Below are 22,753 nucleotides of genomic sequence, written 5' to 3'. Positions count from 1 at the left end.
TGCCTTCTTCCCCACAATCCTTCCTAACTACTGAGATCCCAGAAGTCAACATAGTTTGACCTCTGAGGTTAAATAGCAGTTGTGTTCACCAACCACTAGTTAGTCCAGAAGAAAATGAATCCTGTTGTTATCTCTTTCTAGGTTATGCTCTTAGAACATACACTCTGATATTCAGAGAAAGATAAGGAAACTCTAAGAGAGGAAACCTTTTGCTAGGGTTCAACAAACTGTATAGACAACTTTGTATTGTATTACTCTAATGCATTAACACAAACATATTATTTTCATTTTAAATTATAGATCCTAACTTCAGACCAAGAATTGGAAAGTCCAGAGATTATAATATGGTAAAGAAGTCTTAGGAATAAATTTACCTGTCTACTTAAGGTAGCATAATTAAGAATTTGGAAAAAAATTAAAAGCAGTAATATCTGCTGCTGCTAAGTCGCTTCAGTCATGTCTGATTCTGTGCGACCCCAGAGACGGCAGCCCACCAGGCTCCCCTGTCCCTGGGATTCTCCAGGCAAGAACACTGGAGTGGGTTGCCATTTCCTTCTCCAATGCATGAAAGTAAAAAGTGAAAGTAAAGTCGCTCAGTTGTGTCCGACCCTCAGCGACCCCCCATGGACTGCAGCCTTCCAGGCTACTCCATCCATGGGATTTTCCAGGCAAGAGTACTGGAGTGGGGTGCCATTGCCTTCTCCGCAGTAATATCTAGATATCACAAAATAAGGAGTTATCAGGTGATAACCATGTTATATTTGATGTTATGGCTAATATTTTTGCTAATATTTATCATTTATTGGGCTAGACACTTTTTTCAAAGTTCACTTGCTTATCCACAGGGAATGAGTTATGAATGAGATTGGGTTACAGAAATCTGTAGAGTTAATGAACATTAAAGAGGAAAATTAAGTGATTTCAAAGTCAAGATGTATTTTAGTATATTTTATAAATAAAAGAAAGTAAGGATGTGGTGAAAAATGAATGTTACTAAGTCATGTCCAACTCTTTGGGACCCCACTGACTATAGCCCACCAGGTTCCTCTGCCCATGGGATTCTACAGGCAATAATACTGGAGTGGGTTGCTGTGCTCTCCTCCAGGGGATCTTCCTGATCCAGGGATTGAACCTGGGTCTCCCACATTGCAGGCATCTGAGCCACAAGGTAAGCCCAAGGATGTGGTACTATTTCCCATTGCTCTAAATCTCTGAAGTCAAGAAGAAAGTTTAATTCCCTGTGTCAATCCAAGTAGCTAGGATCATTATACTAGATCAATATAACTTCTGAGCATCCTGACAACTCTTACAGAGAATTGGCTTTGCTTTTATAAATAGATATATAGATTTTAAAAGTTAAAATTTAGTAATTTGGATTAATGTGTTTTTTGTTCTTAACAAAAGATAGGAACAGTCTGAAATAACAAGATGTATGGATGACTCTCAGTATTTTTCTTCATAACCTTATAATTGTAACTGCACATTTCTCTTACTGAAATATAGCACTAGTAGAACACAACAAATCATGAAAAGAAGCATATATAAAGAGCAATAAATGTCAGGGGAGAGGGATATCAACTTGGAAAATTTGTTAAAGAAAATTACATGAAGTCTATGAATTCAGCTTTGGACTGGGGGATGTGACGGGCAGAGCAATTTTTCCAGACATAAAGAACTGTGTAGTTAAAGAACTAGAGGAAAGAGCGTGCTGAGCATAATGAAATAATAGATTGGTACAGTATTTTTTTTATATATTTGCAGTATTTCAGATCTGGAAGTCTCAGGATACAAGTCTATATAGATCTTACAGTATGATTACCACTGGAATATGCAGGCTTGGGGAGATATAGCCTTCAACATGATTCTGAGACTTTAAACCTGAGTGGCTAAGAATTGCATATCAGTTTCATAGAAATGTTCCCAAAATGTGAGATGAAGGAGACTTGGGAAGAAGTTTTACATCATGCTGTAGATATGTGGGGTAGATGAGCCCACCTGGCAATTGTAAATTCAAGTTTGAACAGTGCTCAGGGTCCTAAAGTTGGATTTTTACAGCATTCTCTGCAGGAATAAAGAGAGATGATTCTAGGTAATTCTCTAGACTCAACTCTCTCCATTGTTGAGTCCAACACACATGAAGCTTAGTGCTCCAGAAATACTACAAACATTTTATTTCCCCCAAATTTTCTGCTGCCCTGTACCCACTTCACTTTTCCTGTGCTGCTCCCTTCTCCCATGATGGCTTAGTGATACTTGACTTCTTTTCAAGAGCCTATGCAACTTTGAATAATCAGTTTAAATGCTTTTCTTTCTTTGAAAAAGTTCCAAACTTACCCTGACTGATTCTTGTCATTCTCCTTCTTGGTTTTTATTTCACTCTTTAAACACTGGGACTGATGCCATGCTGTATTTGAATTATTTGCTTTTATGAGTATTTCCCAATAGACCTAAATACAGTTAAGGAAAGGCAGAGTGCTAGTATTTTTATCTGCTCATCCCTGAGTCCAAGCAGTGCTTAGCATATAGTCTTTTTTATATTTTATTTTATTTTATTTTTTAACTTTACAATATTGTATTGGTTTTGCCATATATCAACATGAATCCACCACAGGTATACTCAGGATGGGGAACACGAGCATACAGTCTTTACTTGGAAATTTTTCAAAGATTCTTTCAGCTACCAAGAGTTTTGTGTTAACAGTATCACAAGCAAAAATGACAAAGATGTTACTGAGGAGAAACTAAGATAGAAAAGAAGCTATGGAAAGCCAGAAAACAGAATTCCAAACCAAACTGACACTCAGATTATATAGTTAGCACTTTCCAGTTATAGTCATTTCTGCCTACTTTATAGAGTTTTTTTTTTACTTTAGCTTATTTTCTTCTGTCGGTTATTCATGTCAATATGACAAGGTATCATATCCAATGATCTTGCTTATTAAGTGAAATATTAGGTTGTAAGATGTTTTAATATAATTATTTATTTGCAATTATTTTTCTCTTTTCATATTTACCATTATAACCTCATCGCCTAGAAAATGCCTGGTGCATAAGGAAGACACTTTACTTTCTCAGGCCACTGGACATGACTATCACGAGTATAATATTTTGTGTTATTTCTCATTTAAAATTTAATAAATCTCAATATTCATTTAAGGAGCATTTATAAAAATAATTTGTTAATAGAGTTTGAAGTATAAAATCTCCCAAAATTTAAGTCAAGAAATATTAATTTAATTACTTGTGCAGTTAGTATTTGGTAATTAAAAAGGATCAAATATATAACCAGTTTTTTAATCAAAAAGTATTTTTAATATTATAGCATTAAATTATAGAGTTACCATTATTAGTCATATTTATTCATGAGAGGTAATTTAATATCTTACAAAATAAGCCAATGCATGGTGTAACCTCTTGCAGTCTAATTTTTCATGGATGAGCTCTTGCATATTTAATATCCTTGGAGGTTATATTTTAACATAGTCTAATTACCACTTTCCCTTTATTTCTATTCAGTTTGACACAACCACTTTGCCTAAAATAATTCAATATTCTTATGAATGAGATAGTGTTAAAACTAGCCTATAACATCAATTGCCTTTATTTATGCCAACAACTCTAGTGAATTAACATACTAGAATGTGAGAACAAATGGCCCTTAGAAAGAAGTGAGAAAATACTCTTCATAATTTTTATATGACTTTTGAATAATTTTAAACATTTCTAGTTTGCAACCATACATCTGCACTATAGATCAGAATTTTTGGTAGTCTAATATGAAAGTAAAGAACATTTTTATTCTTTCTTTCCCATTGCAATCTTACTCATCCAATCAGGCACCATGTTGCCTGATCAGCCCCAGATGCTTTAGGCAAGACCAAATTATGCTTGATGAAACGTGGCATTTTTGAGGACTGTGATGCCTCTGTACAGACCCACAAACAGCTGGCCTGGGCACAGGGATGTTATGAACACATTTCCTGAAGGTAGGTGACTACAACTGAACCACAATACTGACTCTTACCAGTCATGCCCCCTTGAGTGAGTTATATCACCTCCCTTACCCTCAGTTTCCCAATTTCTAAAACCTGCCTTATACTATTGTCCAGATTATGATAATTAAATGAGATAATCCATGGCAAATGAGTTTATCAGTATGGCATGTCCTGTGGTGAGAAATCAAATACTATAAGTTGTATTATTATGATTAGAATTGGTCTAAATTTTAGACTATCATTTATGTATTATAAAATCAATTATATACCTTGAGGCTGCATAATTTAATAGTGGTCAAGTATCTATTAACTTTGGGGACCAGATAAAGACTTTCCAAAAGGCAGATTAAAAGTCAACATTCAAAAAACCAAGATCACAGTATCTGGTCGCATCACTTCATGGCAAGTGGTTGGGGAAAATGTGGAAACAGTAATAGATTTTATTTTCTTGGACTCCAAAATCACTGCAGATGATGTGACTGTAGCCATGAAATTAAAAGACGCTTGCTCCTTGGAAGAAAAGCTATAACGAATCTATTAAAAAAGCAAAGACATCACTTTGCTGACAAAGGTCTGTATAGTCAGAGCTATGGTTTTTCCAGTAGTTATATACGGAAGGGAGAGTTGGACCATACAGAAGGCTGACCACCAAAGCACTGATGCTTTTGAATTATGGTATTGGAGAAGACTCTTGAGAGCCCCTTGGACAGCAAGATCAAACCAGTCAATCCTCAAGGAAATCAACCCTGTATATTCATTGAAAGACTGATGCTAAAGCTGAACCTCCAATACTTTGGTCACCAGAAGCAAAGATCCAACTCATTAGAAAAGACCCTGATGCTGGGAAAGATTGAGGACAGGAGGAGAAGGGGGCGACAGAGGATAAAATGGTTGGATGGTATCACCAAATCAATGGACAGGAGTTTGACCAAACTCTGGGAGATAGTAAAGGACAGGGAAGCCTGGCATGCTGCAGTCCATAGGGTTGCAAAGAGTTGGACATGACTTAATGAGTGAACAACAGTAACATTTATAAGACTACACAGGACGATCAAAATACTTGTTCCATGCTTTTCTAGATTTTAGACCCAGCCCTAGCGTTAGTGGGGCTTCCCTTGTAACCCAGTCAATAAAGAGTCTGCCCACAACGGGTTCTATCCCTGGGTCAGGAAGATCCCCTGGAGAAGGAAATGGCAACCCACTCCAATATTCTTGCCTGGAGCATCCCGTGGATAGAGGAGCCTGGCAGGCTATAGTCCATGGGGTCACAAGAGTCAGACATGACTTAGTGACTAAACCACTACCACCTAGCATTAGTAGTTGATAAAATGACATCCATTGATATTATCATAATAAGACATGTTTGTATTGAGACACTGGGAACAATTTAGAAAGCAGAGACAGGAAAAAAAGTAAAATATGCTCACAGTCACTACTTTCCATTTCATAGCTGGTTGCCTTACTGGGAGGGAGGGAAAAAACAACCTGAAATCCGTAATGGAAAAAAAAAAGCCAAGGAAGTAACTATTCAAAAAATCGTGATTGTGAAACATTGAAAATCTATAATAGACATTTGTAATTTAATTCTCAGGATGTTCTTGCTAATATATTTTCCTTGGCTGAGAGCAGGTTCTGCCTCCAGCAAACGTGGGCAGTACTTCAAGATGGCCAGAACCATATTGATTTGCAGAATTCATGTTTTGGTCTCTATCTATCATTGCAAACATTATCCATTAAATACAATCATTAGCACCACTTCTGCACAATGATCAGTTCGTGCTAATGCAAGAGAACAGTGCTGCAATCTGTAATGTCTTCAGCAAACAACCCTAATCAAACAAATCAAAATATATATTTCTTCTCATAGCTGGACTCTGATCTATTCACACACTGACTTAAATACTCATTTCAGGACTCTCAGATCTGATTGATGATGTCTTTGAACAGTTTAGAAAAGGATAATCAACCACAAAGCCCAACTTGAAGCTGAGCTGAATTTCAAAGCCTAAACATTTAATATGCTTTGATTTCTACTTGCTGAAAGGCGTAAGAAATCCACACTGATTATGTATGTATCATCATTCATAGGCTTAAATTTTAATTTTCATTAGCTGAAATGTTTTTTTGTGGACAGCACTCCCAACTTAGCACCTGGACTTCAATAACACACTTTTTAAGTCAGGTAAAGATGTTGATCATCCTTTGCCAACAGTTGATAAATTTCTCTTGATGCTAAAAACTCCATTTTATAGATTACCAATATTAATTATAAATGATTTATCTGTGGTCATGAATCATACCTTGTGATCACTGAAAGATTGAAAATAGTTCATTGAAGGCATTCCCACAACATTCAAATGCAGGGTTCTCTAGAATTCCTATGAAATAGACATAATTGTGAAATAACCTGTCTCACAATATATGTAGGCCTGGGGACAGTAGACAATTTTAAGCTTATTTTGAGGGTCTCAATTAAGGATAACCGAGTGTCATATACTAAGATATCATAATTACAATTTCAAATTCTTCTTCTTTGCTCTCAGCATACTCATTACAAAGTAATTGAGAAATTCAGCCTATTGTATGTTTGTGTAACAACATATAATTTCCTTTTCCAGGGAACATGCTAGACATTTGATATGTGTAATTACCAAATTTTATTTTCCTTACGAGTTTATTATCCCTGGTTAGGAAAATCAGATAAATAAGTGGCCTAATTCTTACTTTCAGCTACCTGAAAGATGACTTGGAAAGAAAATTGTTTTTCACTGAGACATTAATGTTATCTGATGACAGGTTAGAAAGACAAGAATTATTCTACAGGGAAATACAGATTGAAGTTGGTAGTTATCAAAGCACTTATTAGATGCATGAGAGTGCTAATGAGTTCATTTCTGAACCGCCTCACTTTCCCAAAGAGAGTGAGTCCCCAGAAGAATAGTAACAGAGTCAAACGGACACAGATGGGCGCAAATGTAGATTTCACGTGCAGCCCAGTGTTTGGACACATGAGTTCAGGGGATGCTCTAGTCCCATGTCAGAGATGGGCCCCCATCAATTATTCATATAAAATGCTCCTGTCACCATAGACATGCCCATTTCATGTATCCTGTAGACAGCATTGGAGGGTTCTGATTCCCCACTCTTGGGTGACAGCAAGATTGCACTTTCATTTCACTCTCCTCCTGGCAATCATGAAGATTTTTTCCCCTACTACATTTCTACCACTGGGTAGGAATTCAAAAACTATTTGTTGAATGAAAACTATTATCACTAATGACTGGGAAAATTTAGATGGTTCAGAATTTCCTATTGTGTACCATGATTTTCCAGCTTTCAGACTTGTACAAACATAAAGAATTTAGTGTTATCCATGAAGCCATGGTCTTCTTTGTTACTTTGGATTAAAAACAAAATCACCTAAAGCTGTATTATACATTTTGTACTTGAAGTGTATGCCTGAGCTGTCTGTAATATCAGCTATTAATTAGATCAAAGCAGGAAAATACAGATATTTGAAAAACACAAGATACACATTGGGATGAGATTTTACCACTCTCTTTAAGAAAAAAATGAAGGAGTAAAATTCCTGTACTTAGTCAAAAAAAAAAAAAATACAGTGGTAATAGTTTCCATTCTGCCCATCACTGTGCTTTGCTAGTAGTTATCAAAGTCAGTCTATTTGAGGTGTTAATACATTGAAAATACAAACACTGTAAAATAAAGGACTCTGTGAGAGAGGGAGAGGGTGAGATGATTTGGGAGAATGGCATTGAAATATGTATAATATCATATGTGAAATGAGTTGCCAGTCCAGGTTCGATGCACAATACTGGATGCTTGGGGCTGGTGCACTGGGACGACCCAGAGGGATGGTATGGGGAGCGAGGAGGGAGGAGGGTTCAGGATGGGGAACACGTGTATTCCTGTGGCGGATTCATTTCAATATATGGCAGAACCAATACAATATTGTAAAGTTTAAAAATAAAATAAAATAAGAGCTCAGTCAATTAAAACTCATCTTTTGACTGAATAATCTTAGGGACTATAAAGAAGGCTGAGTGCCAAAGAACTGATGCTTTTGAAATGTGTTGGAGAAGACTCTTGAGAACCCCTTGGACAGAAAGGAGATCCAACCAGTCAATCCTAAAGGAAATCAGTTCTGAATATTCAGTGGAAGGACTGATGCTGAAGCTGAAACTCCAATACTTTGGCCACCTGATGCAAAGAGCTGACTCACTGGAAAAGACCCTGATGCTGGGAAAGATTGAAGGCAGGAGGAGAAGGGGACAATGGAGAGTGAGACGGTTGGATGCCATCACCAACTCAATGTACATGAGTTTGAGCAAACTCTGGGAGATAGTGAAGGACAGGGAAGCCAAGTGTGCTGCAGTCCATGGGGGTCGCAAAAAGTCGGACACAACTTGGCCACTGACCAACAATATAGCTTAATATTGCAGGAGATGCAAGTTTGATCCCTGGGTGGGGAAGATCCCCTGGAGAAAGAAATGGCAACCCACTCCAGCTTTCTTGCCTGGAGAATTCCATGGACAGAGGAACCTGGCAGGCTATAGCCCATGGGGTTGCAAAGAATCAGACATGATTAATACTTGCTACTTCTACTACAACCAACCCCTGGCAACAAAGGGCATACCCAAGATTATAATCAGATTATGCTGTGTGTCCCCCAACATTTCATACTTTAGTTCACACTTAAGAAGCTTCACTGACACAACACAATGCAGAATTCACACTGATGGTACTGAACATTTAAAACTGATAAATTTCTCCTTCCAGTGTCAGATTAGCAAAGATTTAAATGTAAGTCATTCATGTAAAGAAACCATACTCCAATAAAAAGTAATTTAAAAAATAATAAATAAAAATATCTTTTAAAAAATTGTAAGTCACATAAACACAATTCCTAGCTCATCTCCTGTGGCTTCTATGTACTTCCCACACTAACCTGGGATTGTTTTCACTTGCTCTCAACCCCTTTTGCCTCTTCAGAGTCCCTGACTCACACACAAGCCTCCCTTAGTGTGAGGTTTGCTGATAGTAGCCTTTATAAAGGGGAAAGGGAAATTTATTTTTCCCCTTCCCCTCTTGCATAGATGTTAGGTACCATTATCATCACCATCACCACTATCATTAATTCATTCTAAGTTTATGCTAAATACCTGACATAGCCAATCTTTAAAATGACTCTGTATGTGTATGCATGCTCAGTCATGTTCAACTCTTTGTGACCCCATGGACTGTAGCCCTCCAATCTCCTCTGTCCATGGAATTCTCCAGGCAGGAATACTGGAATGGATTGCCATTTCCTACTTCAAGGAATCTTCCCAACCCAAGAATCAAACCCATGTCTCCTGCTTTGGCAGGCAGATTCTTAACCAACTATTCCACCTGGGAAGATCCCAAAATGACTCTATAAAAGTACTGTATTCTCCTTTTAATAACAAGGAAAAATCAATTTTCTGCCAATTAAAAAACAACAAGGAAAAGTTCAGAGAACTGGTCACCTGTCTAAGGTCACACAGCTAGTGAGTCAGACAGTTGTTTTACAAACATTTTGTATATTCATACCAGTAAATATCAGAGTTTCTGAAACTACATAACTCCAGCTGAATATGGTACTACCAGACATTGTGATATTTGCAGTCTGGTGTATCCATGTTCTTCTCTGCCCATTAAAAAACATAAAACAAAACAATATATAGTTGAGTCATTTATGAAAATATTGTGATAATGGATAGATTGGGAGTTTTGGATTGACATGTACACACTGCTGTATTTAAAATGGATAAGCAGCTGGGACCTACTGTATAGCACAGGGAACTCTGCTCAATATTATAGAACAACCTAAATGGGAAATTAATTCGAAAACGAATAGAAACATGTGTATGTAAAACTGAATCATATTGTCATACACCTGAAACTATCACAACATTGTTAACCAACCATAGGCCAATAGAAAATAGAAATTTTAAAAAATATTTTTTAGTATGTGGTTGTGAAGACTTTGTGCAATAATCTGTCAAATGCTTAGCATATTATAATAATGCAGAAAATCTTTTCTACTGTCATCTCTTCCGTATTATTCTGATACATTTTGTCATTTGGCTTTATTTTTCTTTCCTGAGAATGGAAAAGGGCTAGAAGACTCCCTTCCTTATCCACAGACACTCAGATAGTAGTTCTTCCTATTTATAATCATTTTCTCTCATATGAACAGTAGTGGTTAGAGTTTCACATTCGTCTTTGCTTCCCATTACACAAATCCCAACTACAAAAAACCAATGCAGGCTTCTGTCTCACACTCATATTCAGGGCACGTATAAGGCAGTTGCCTTAGTACTGAAAACTTGTGGGTTTGGATTTCTTAGAGCCCTAAATATCCACAGCGTTATCCAGTGTGGTGGGTAATAATATGGTTGGAAATCAAGAATTCTTGAAGAGACCCAGATATAAGAACAGACAGAAAATCAGATATGAACTTGAAATGTAATATGCTGACAGTTGAGGAAAAATTTGCCCTGAATATGCATGGACATCATCTTATGATTCCAAGAGTTGATAATACTTCTTTCTACAATACCGTTGAGGATTTACCTAAAACACTTTCCCCAGTTCAGCTCAATAATGCCTGTCATCCTTTTCCTTTTTAAAAAATATTCTCTATTTAAGCCGCTTAGTAAAATACCTCATGATGTTCAACAGTGAAGGTATTCAAGTTGCTTCTTATTTTAGTTAGTGTCCTCTTTTCTTCCCACTTCATTCCTCATTCTGAATGCTTCCCTGCAAAGTGTCTTAAGCAAATCAAAGGGAAATTTTGGACGCAATGTTTCCCTCAGAAGCCCCACATCTTTCTGTACCATTTTAAGGGTCACCTGGTGAATAACATTGATCATATTCTATGCACGAAAGAATATTCACGGAACACATTCTTTGTTTCCCAGAAAACATCAAAGGTTTAATGCTACCAAGTATTCTGTACTCTGGGCCATCTGAATCAGTATGATGCTCTTATATTCAGGAGAGATGTCTGCAGTTGAATAGCCTATTTATAAATAGCATTACATATTCTACTTAATGTTAGTCCACCCTTCCTATAAACTTTTGGGCTAGGAGCGCATGATAACACCTACCCAGTACCATTATGACTCCCTGCATGCCACTCTGATCCTCAGTCCATGATATGCCACCTTTTACCTCTTTTTCTCCTTTTCCAATGAAACAGACAAAAGTGCTTGCAACTATAGGCAATCCAAGGTGAGTTAACCAGCTGTCATGGACAGCAGCACCCCAGGCTTCCCTGTCCACCACCAACTCCCAGAGTTAACCAGTCAGCCATCTTTAAATTATTATGGACACTTTAAGAGGCTATTGTTTGAGAAACCTGAGATGACAATACAAACTTGCTTTCGGTCTAATAGAAAACACAGATCGGTAAACAAATCATTCCAGACACGTGAGAAATGTTAAAAAGAGATACATCCTATGTGTCATGGACTCATCAAGAAACTAATGAATTACTGTTTCTACTTCAAAAACAGAGGAAGTAATATTAGGAAAAACTCTAGAGGAGATAAGAGAAGATAAAGCAGAATGTACAGCACTCCCCTAGACACATTTCACCTTCTAAGTTTTACCTTTCCACAAGTACAGTTTGCAAAGTGCCCTTTCCAAACTTAGGACATTTTTTTAAACAAGCATGATAGCTAGAAAAGGTGCTACTGAGATATAACCCTTTAAAATATAGATGTAACGCTTCCCCATTCCTTATCTGGGATAAGATGAGAGTCAGGATGTACCTATGGCCAGGAAAACCTAGATTCTGGAATTTCTGCCCTATAACCTTGGACATATTACCATAGTTCACTAGAAGATGCCAGCCAAAGTAACATTTAAATATAATTAGATGTCAAAGAGGCAGAGCAGGCTCTGGAGTCAAAATGACCTGGGTTCAAATTCCCAATTAGCTAGCAAATAGCTGAATGAAATGGGCACAGTTTCCTTGCCACACACTGCCCCCCACCAACCCAAAGAAAGGGATAATAACAGCCGCTCTATACAATAGTAGTGAAAGTGTTAGTTGCTCAGTTGTGTCTATTTGTAACCCCATCGACTCTAGCCCACCGTGCTCCTCTGTCCGTGGAATTCTCTAGGCAAGAATCCTGGAGTGGTTTGCCATGGCCAATAATATATTACTGGCAGAAGCAAAATCATCCCCATTTCACAGATTACAAAATTGAGACTCAGAAAATAACAGGAACTAAGTTGCTCAACTCACAAATGGAAGAGCACAAATTCCAATCCAACTGTTAGGAATTCTAAACACTGAGTTTTTAAGTACTACAATATAAGAAAATGCTCATTAGCACATCAGTATTGCCCATAGAAAAGAAAAAATATATATATTGATTCAGTATTTGGTCTAATATTGATTTATTCAGTGCATTAACTATAAGTTGGTGATAGGGAAGAAAATGTTAATTCAGAATTTGGTTTAGTTTGAAAAGCTTACACTGAAACACTGCACAATAGTATGTATATATATGTGTGTGTGTGTGTGTGTGTGTGTATACACAAACAATATTGTACATAATATTATCTATAATGTATACAAAATGTTTTTGTAGTTCAGTTCAGTCACTCAGTTGTGTCCAAGTCTTTGTGACCCCATGGACTGCAGCACACCAGGCTTTCCTGTCCATCATCAACTCCCGGAGTTTGCTCAAACTCACGTTCAACGAGCCATTGATGTTCATCAGACTGAACTGAACTATAAGAACATTGTATATACATTATATATAAAATATTATGTGCAATATTATTTGTGTGTGTGTGTATATATATATATAAAATATTGTGCAGTGCTTCAGTTTAAGCTTTTTAATAGTGTGGCTTGAGTTCTGGTACTTTCAATTACACTGAGTTAGCTGTGCCATATTTAGTAAATAAAAATACAGAACACACAGTTAAACTTGAATTTCAGATAACAATGAGTATTTTTTAGTAAAAGTATGTGCCATGCATTATGGAATCAGTGACATATTGCTTTGTCTAGTGATATTGTTGGTAGAGATTAACAAAAATTTTCCAAACACTTTATATTTTTTCTAATTTTCTTTACAAATGAAGATGTTACTCTCTGGGACAATTAAGACTGATCCTACAAATGTTAATGCTCATGTACTTCTGGATGTTTCCATTTTTCATTGCTTGTTTCTGTTTTAGAGCAGACAAGCACACCCATACATGTACACACTGCAAGTAAACAGAATCGCTTGTCATCGGGGAGCTGGTTCCAACCAAGCCTGTGGTAATTAAGGAATCACATTATTTTAAGTCTCAAAAGGCAATGGATGAGTCTTTTTGTCTTTCTCAGGGGAATACAGAGTTACATTTTTTAATAACTGTAAAAGCTATCTTGGGATGGAGCAAAATGGAGAATTAAATGCAAATACTCAAACTTTGAAGAGGATATTCCCTCTAACAGTGTCTGATTTCTTAGTGTGGAGTCAAAACCTCTTTCAGAAGGAATATGCATGACTCGGATTTGAGCCAGCTTGGCATCAAAAATCTTCTACGTGGCTTTTCACAGCTGCCAGAAGCTTTGACTTCTCTAGAGAAAGAGAGAGAGAGAAGGCAGGGGGTGGGGGGAGAAAAGAAAAATAAAACTTGCTTTAACTACTCATTGCTAATTGCAGAGAAAACCTTGGTTTGCCTTTTTGGGCACTTTAGTCTTCTGTGACTACATGAGGAGGAAAAAGAATAAGGGGGGAAAGGGGGAAAAGCCTCTAAATGCAATGCACAAAATACATGAGAAAAAGAAGGGGATAACTGAGGATGAGATGGTTGGATGGCATCACTGACTCAATGAACATGAGTTTGAGCCAGTTCCAGGAGTTGGTGAAGAACAGGGAAGCCTGGAGTCTATGGGGTCACAGAATCAGACACGACTGAGTGACTGAAGTGAACTGAACCTCTAAGAGGTGAAGACTGGAGCTGCCTTGTCTACAAGAATACCTACTGAGAGACGCTAGTTTACTGAAATTTAAGTACATTGATACACCATCCTGATCTTTGAATGTTTATCTCTTTACCTCCATCATGCCTCACTCCATATCCAAATTTCTTTCCATTCTCTGTCTCAATCTTTTTGACAAATAGATTCATTTCTATCCATTTTCCAAAATTCATCTCAGGGGTCATCATATCATGAAAGCCTTCACTATTTGGAGATGTCCAGCTTCCCCAGTGGCTCAGAGGTTAAAGCATCTGCCTGGAATGCAGGAGACCCAGGTTCAATCCCTGGGTCAGGAAGATCCCCTGGAGAAGGCAATGGCACCCCACTCCAGTACTCTTGCCTGGAAAATCCCATGGAGGCAGAAGCCTGGTAGGCTACAGTCCATGAGGTCGCAAAGAGTCGGACACAACTGAGCGACTTCACTCACTCACTTCACTCATGTCCAGCTTAATATTTTCCCATGTTCTTCCATGGCACCATATCCCATTAATCAACCTCTTATGTTACATTTTTTATTATATGCCCCAACAGATTATGTTCTCCTTGCATGTCTCATTTTGTTTTATATACCAGCATCAACATAAAATGTAACTGGATGTATTTATTTCAATGTGCATATGTGTGGGGTGGTTATTTGTTTTGACAAGGGTCCTGTGCTGTTATGAATTGGTAAGGCCCGTCAGAATGCTTATCATTTTGACTGCATATGTAGTTGATATTGTCACTCCCCCGCCCATATCCTCTTGTTCTCACAGTTCCACCGCACACTGATCTGACATACAGCTGGGACATCTATATTTCTGTCATAGGTCTCTCACTGGCAGCTTGAGCCTCCTTTCCCCCATCAGAGGTGATACAAGACAATATCTCTTCCCATAGCCCTTGCAATGGGATCAATTGTGTCCCTCCCCAGCTAATTTGTTGAAGCCTGAATGACTCAAAATTTGGAGATATGGCTGTAAATATATGGTTAAGTTAATGTGGGCAGTTAGATGGGCCCTAATCTAATCTGACTGCTGTCCTTATAAAAAAAGAAAATTTGGATACACCGTGCTAGAAAGGTCTCCACAGTAGAGTCGTGCCTAAAAGAAATCATTTTTGCCCTCTTTTCTTCATAGTACATGACACACAGAACAGACTCAAACACTTTATCAAATGAATGAATATTTAATGATATGTGTTTTGCACAACCTCTAATTCTAGAGAGATGGTGAATACCTAACTGTATTTATCAGAGGATTCCTATACAGTGTTTGAGTACATCTTAAATAACTACACAAACATACACACACACAAATAAGAGAGCCTCCTTTCCCCATGGTGACTCAATAAATACATAAGCCATACTCATAAAGCTTGTCAAAGTACCACTTCCCATGGGAGAATTTTGCGCTTCTCTCTCATTTATCTAGGCATGTGCTGAGGCTTTTGACCCAATTTAGCATAGATAAATGACCCATGATGTGAAATTTCCCAACAGTTTAATAATGCATTCAACTCAAAGTGACATTTGCTTGCAGCTGCCTTGAAGCACTTTGGAGGCGATATATGTCTCTTTGAAATGATGGATGGTGAGGAGGCAGGCCTGCGTGAGAGAGCCCCCACCCATCTCCCCTAGGGAAGAAGGGAGGAAATCCTCTTAAAATTGCCTGCAGCAAACCCAGAGTTTTTGAGACTTAATGTAATATATGCATTTTCAGTATCATGTACAGTTATGACCATTAGATAATTGTAGTATGAAGCTTTTTGTATCCTGCATAATACTCCTTTTTTTCTGTAATACATTTAAAACATTGTATGGATTTCCCCTACAGAAGATAGAGAAATTTTTGCTTCTTCCTTAAAAGCATTTTCATAATCCACATAATAATTTAGTAGAGGCAAAATTGTTCTGCATGTTTTTTTTAATCATATTCCATGGAAGAGAAAATTTTGCCTTGTTTTTGTTAAATTCAAGGATCACTAAGTCAATAAATCCAAACAGAGGTGGTCTATCATGTTCAATATTATAGTTAAGAAAGGAAGATGAAAAGAAAATGAATTTCTTAATGCATGATTTCACTTCCTTTCCACATTTTGCTGTAACAATGTCTGTTCTGTGGTAAAAAAAAAAAAAAAAAAAAAAAATTAAGAAAAAAGAATGTACCTTTCTCCTTTCTTATCATATACTCTTTCATGGACATATAATTCTTCAGAGGATACAGTAAACAATAGAAAAATGCTTTGAACTGTTCTAGATCTATAACTTGTTTTATTCAACCATATTTTTTGAGTTGGTTACTGCTTTGGGAGACATTCCATCACTTTAGCAATCAACAAAGGATGATGTAGAATCCTGGTATAGTCATTTACTGAGTTTAACATACACAATAATTATATCCATGTGGGGAAGTATGTGGAGGAATACAAAGCGAATTGAGTAGAAAAAGACTAGAAATATACCATCTGGAGGAGAGCCTGCCAAATTTCTGAACCAGACTACTGACATCTCAAACAGGTCGTATATTATCTCAGAAAGTCAGTTCAACACTGATGTGAAATTTTCCAGACATAGCTTGAATTTGTGAATGTGTGAAAGCACACTTTTGTTTTATATACACAAACACACACACACATGCTCACCATCAAAAGTAGGAGGCAAAGGGTAATCAACTGATATTTAGATCATCAGAAATGATTATACTAACACCTCTAAATTTCAGATTCCATCTGACTCCAGACCTCAGCCAGTCGAAGTCCTGAATCAATCAAGCTTATTTTTCAATGGACTCCGTATTAAACCACCTTCACTTGACTTGTGGTGCTTCCCTTGTGGACCTGGGATACCACCTCCACCGTGGCTCTGACAAGCTCCCTAAGTTTTGTCCCCACCTCCTGCAGATGACTCAGTAGAAGGAAACTGCATTGCATTCAATCAACAGTCCAGGTTCGATGCATGATACTGGATGCTTGGGGCTGGTGCACTGGGACGACCCAGAGGGATGGAATGGGGAGGGAGGAGAGAGGAGGGCTCAGGATGGGGAACACATGTATACCTATGGCAGATTCATTTGGATATTTGGCAAAACTAATACAATTATGTAAAGTTTAAAAATAAAATAAAATTTAAAAAAATAAATTAATTAATTAAAAAAATCTTATAGTTCATATAAAAAAAATTGTTATGTGAACACAAATCTCTGTATCAGGCTCTCCTTCTATCAGATATTTGTACTGATCAGTTCTTGGATAAATGTCAAGATTTTGTACTCAAAAGATCTCAGAAAAGAGAGAAAAGGAGGCTACTAAATTGTATGCATTTATACATGTGCAATGGCAGTATCTCAGTTAAAATTTATTTTTGATGAGTGGACAGATATATCTAACCTAGCTTAATAATGGATATGCTTGACTGCATCATTTCTGACACATGTAATGATGGAGATAGACGATAGGTGAATAGATGATGAGTGGATAGACGATGAATAACTAGATAAAAAAGAACAGATCTACATATCATGATTTTCAAAGAGGGGAAAAATTCTTGAGTAATGTGAGAACAAAGGAAAGACATCCTGATATAGCAGAAAGGAGTTTGACTTTGGAATCAGATAGCCCTGGGTTTGAATTCCAAATCACATACAGGTTATGAGATTCTAGGTAAATTACAAAACCTCACAGAGTGTCCATTTCTTCAGCTGTCAGATAGTCTTCTTATTCTCATTTAACTCTTGGAGTAGTTTTGATGAATAGAGACATAATATGTAGAGCACCATGAAGCAAGATACACTCAATAAGCACACACTAAGCACGAGATGTTATTCTTGTGACCATTACTTTATACACTGGAGGCAGCAAAGTCATTGACCCTTAAATTGGGCTAACACAAAGAAGGCTTAAGAGTGGTATGAATTGTAGCTAATAATGAAGGAAGAGTGGCAACCCATCCCTCTAAGGATGTGCAGATTTCAACCAGCAAATCCACGAAGAACAAAAACACAAAAAACAACTCCTCTCAATTTCTAATTCATCCACATAATTGTCATTTCACATAGTAAGGAAAGTGCCTGTTTTCCTGTACACTATAGCATGCAGTTTTCAAAATAGCCAAATAGAGTAGGCCTTAGGGTTCCAATTACCAGATGAGAAAAACAAAAACAAGATTAGCAACATTCCCAACATCAGAGAGATTTAACACTCTCAGCCTCCAGGCATTCTGATTTGAGGCTGGGGGCATCTCCATAGTGTCAGAGCTTCACCTCTGGATTTATCCACACACTGTCAGTTCTCTTTTGGAAACAAAAAAATCTGTCACAATCCCAAAAAAGGCCAATTTGATAAAGCTGCAAAAATAGTACTTTTGGTTGTTGTTGTTTTTTTTCTTGAATTATCTAGAAGTTTGACACCTAATTTACTTCCTATGAAGTATCTGATCTTAGATTAAAATTATATGTGAAATCATTATGCTCATTATTTATTCAACTCTAGAATCTCCTCCAAATAGAACAATCACTTTGTAGTAATTATATATATATATATTCGCTAAGAGTCGGACACGACTGAGGGACTTCACTTTCACTTTTCACTTTCATGCATTGGAGAAGGAAATGGCAACCCACTCCAGTGTTCTTGCCTAGAGAATCCCAGGGACAGGGGAGCCTGGTAGGCTGCTGTCTATGGGGTCGCACAGAGTCGGACATGACTGAAGTGACTTAGCAGCATATATATATATATATATATATGTTCATGAACTCTATATTTCACTCACAATTTATGCAAAAAGTATAAGCTGAAGGTCTTTCTGAGACAGGAATATTTACAAATTTCAGAAAGAAATGGGACCTGAAAAATATGTCTTATGCTTGCTTATATGTGATCCATTATATAAGAAGATGCTATGAAGTAGGAAGAATACTTAATGATTAAATATGAAAAATCTGAATACAGGTCTTAGCGGTCCTTGGGTAGTTGTATGTTCTTGGGTAAACCACCTATGACTCACCATTTCTTTTATAACATGAACAGAATATGATGATAGAGAGTGTATCACTACATTTGAGTCTGAGGTTTGAAGGGGGGCAACTGGGCTCATGCTTTGCCCTTCAAGTTCCTCATATGATCTCAGTTAAGATCTTCCTCAAACTCTAATGTTGTATCTGCAAAATGGGGACATTTTTCACTACACGAGTAAATTCAAAGATTAAGTGAATTTTTCAAATTCGTAATATTTTACTTATAGGCCAAGCACAAAATAAATGAAACAAATAATAGTTATCTGAAGTAAAATAGAGTGATCATGTTCTATAAGTTCAAAAGACTCACAATGGCTAGTAACTATAATATCAGTTGATTCTGTTATAAACTATTATTGGTGATTGACTATTTAAAGAACTAAGGCCTTATTGGTCTGAGGAGACATAAATTGGGGAAATCCATGTTTATTTTCCACTTCTACTCCAATGAGATTATCCTTAAAAGATTGCCTTCACTCCACTAACCTAGAATAATTAACATGATGGAAGTTAGATTATTGTATATCCTAAAAGATACGATTAGCACTTTTAGAAGACAAAGGGCTATGGTTGCCATGGTGTGCCACTGCCTTCGTCTCCTGAGTTTATTTCTAATTCTTCAGATTCAGAATCTTGATCTGAAAGTCTGATTATCTGTGGCCTCTCTGAATTCAGGCCAGAATTTTCTATAAGGAGAACTACCAGCTCAACTCATGAAATTTGATCTACCTCAGCTATAAAAGAGCAACTTGAAGACCTGAGTTTTATATAAAGGATTTTTTTATTTAAATTTATTTATTTTAATTAGAGGCTAATTGCTTTACAATATTGTATTGGTTTTGTCATACATCAACATGAATCCACCATGGGTGTACACATGCTCCCCATCCTGAGCCACCCTCCCACCTCCCTCTCCATACCATCCCTCTGGGTCGTCCCTAGCGCACCAGCCCCGAGCTTCCTGTATCCTGCATCAAACCTGGACTGGTGATTCATTTCTTATATGATATTATACATGTTTCAATGCCATTCTATAGAAAGGATTTTTTTCTAATTATTAAGGCTAAAGGTAACTACACACAAAAAATTTTCCTCACCCACAAATAGTCTTTCATACTTCCATAGTACTTCTGCCCAATCCTCTAGAATACTAATACCATCACAAACAACCAAGGTGCCCAGGCAGAGTGGAACTAAACAAGTGAACATGTGTAAGTGAACTCAGAAATGCTGAAAGAAAAACAACAATGAAAACATATCTTGGTTCCTTTCTTTGTTTTACAGACTCTATTTATTCTGACAGAAAACCCTTAAGTCTCACAGTTGGCGTGGACTTCTGAAAATGATGCCTTATGATATTGTAGCAACGTGAGCAGAGGAGATGAACAACATGATTTAACAGCATGAAGAAAGCAAATGGGCATTCACTGCATCATTCCCACAGAAACACTCCTAATATCTTAACTGAAGGCGGGTGAGCAGAGGAAACGGCAGGCCAATTCCAGTGGCTGCAAATATGTGCTGCTACCTTCATGCTTCAATGATGCAGTAATTATGTTTCTAAGAAATGATATATGCAGGCAACCTCATTCTTATTTCAATCCTGCTGTTTATTTCCTGTCATTTTAACACACACTCTTATGCATGGAATAATACTATATGTTATACCACATCATATGGTACTCCTGCCAAACTCCCATCGAAGTAATGGAATTTTTAAAAGATCATTTTATACATTCTTCTATTTTGGTCAAAATGCAGTCAGTCTTTATAAAATCCATTTGTGCTAATAGGGCACTTTCACAAATGTACCTTCTTATGTATATATTCACTATCTGAATGTAAGGTTCCAGGATGAAACTGTGAAAGAAAGATAAAGGCATAATCATGCCATAAGACTGTATACCTTTTACTATCTCTGGATGGGCATATGAGAATTATACAGACACTTATATGAGTAAAATTACGTGAGTGTTATGTGGGAATTGCATGAGTATTTTAATGTTAGAAAGGTGTTTCACCAGATTGCCAGTCCAGGTTAGATGCATGAGACAGGGTGCTCAGGGCTGGTGCACTGGGATGACCCTGAGGGATGGGATGGGGAGGGAGGTAGGAGTGGGGTTCAGGATGGGGAACACATGTACACCCATGGCTGATTCATATCAATGTATGGCAAAAACCACTACAATATTATAAGGTAATTAGCCTCCAATTAAAATAAATTTAAAAAAATAAAAAATTTTAGAAAAGGAAGGTGTTTCACTTTTTACCTTGTTGTTACCACTATTAGTGGACTTCCCAGGAGGCTCAGTGGTAAAGAATCCACCTGCAATGCAGGAGACATGGGTTCGATCCCTGGGTTGGGAAGATCCCTTGGAGAAGGAAACGTGAACCCACTCCAGTTCCAAGGACAGAGGAGCATGGAAGCAGGTCGCAAAGAGCTGGACACAACTTAGTGACTAAGCAGCAGCAACATTACTTTCAGTATTCATTAAAGATATTAATTTTGCACATGAAGAAATAAATGTCTGGTTGCATTTTCTGGTTAATCAGATTTCATGAAGAGTTGATCTCTGGGATAGAATCTTTTAAAAATCATCTCCCATTCTTACCAGGTAGCCCTCATTAGGCACATTTTTCTTTCTCTCCTTCTAAACTGCACTTCAGGAAAATAACTCTGATGTGCAGAGGATAGTTTGAAGCCTAGGGTTGGGGGCAAGGGTCTTGGAGAAAGGGTAGTACTACTCATTAGGGAAAGACTACTGAGATGGATTAAGTCAGATAAGACAAGCTAAAGCAATAATGCTGAGAATTCATTGAGGTATCTAAATAAAAATGACCAAGAATTTGCTAACTATTAAAAGTGGGGCTTAAGGGATACAGAAAAATCTAGAATAATTTCCATATTCTGATTTAATTAGATGGGATATGGTGATGCTATTATTGAGTTAAACAATACAGTTGAAAAATCAAGATAGTTTTAGATGAAGATAATGAATTCAATTTTGAACATGAATTTAAAGTATCAATGGAATATTTTTCTGCAAAGACTAATGTTCTCTGACTCCCAAGAAAAACGGGGAAGGTCAAAGAAAAGAACTAGGGATTTTTCTGAAGACTAGAGAGGGCATCTACAACTTCAGCCATTCTTGAAATATTCTGAGAACAAATTAGTTATGCTAAGACAATTGCTTCTCCTCACCACACAATTATTCCTCTGAATCTTCTTTAATGGGCCATTTGGATATCCTAAAAAATATCATATTTTGGTGTTTTAATTAATATCAACACATTATTGCTTAGCTAGAAATTTAAACAATTTTTAAGTAATTAGATTTGGAATATTGAAACCTTTCTGGCAATTAAAGTCATAATTCATTTCTACTCACTTAGGCACCTGGAGTGAGCTGGAAAAAGGTAATTATATTCACTGTAAATTTACATGCTATGCATATCCTGGTAAGTATTCTGTAGGAAAGTATTACAGGAAGACACAGGTGCTTAAATTAATAAACATTAGGAAATCAGCAAGAGAATTAAACTACACTAGTTATTGTTTTCAAACTAATTATTTAATAATTGAACATCTCTCTACACCTGGTCCCAAATCAAAAGATTCCATGACCTTGTGGGGTTTGGAGTTCCTATTTGATCATTTAATATCAAATTTCCATCATACAGGGCCGTGAACTGGGTAGTTGGAGGGCATTTTAAATTTCCCTGAAGCTCTC

This window comes from Bubalus bubalis, chromosome 18 (assembly GCF_019923935.1).
Source record: "Bubalus bubalis isolate 160015118507 breed Murrah chromosome 18, NDDB_SH_1, whole genome shotgun sequence".
Lineage (NCBI taxonomy): Eukaryota > Metazoa > Chordata > Mammalia > Artiodactyla > Bovidae > Bubalus > Bubalus bubalis.
Note: the sequence above shows the minus strand (reverse complement) of the source record.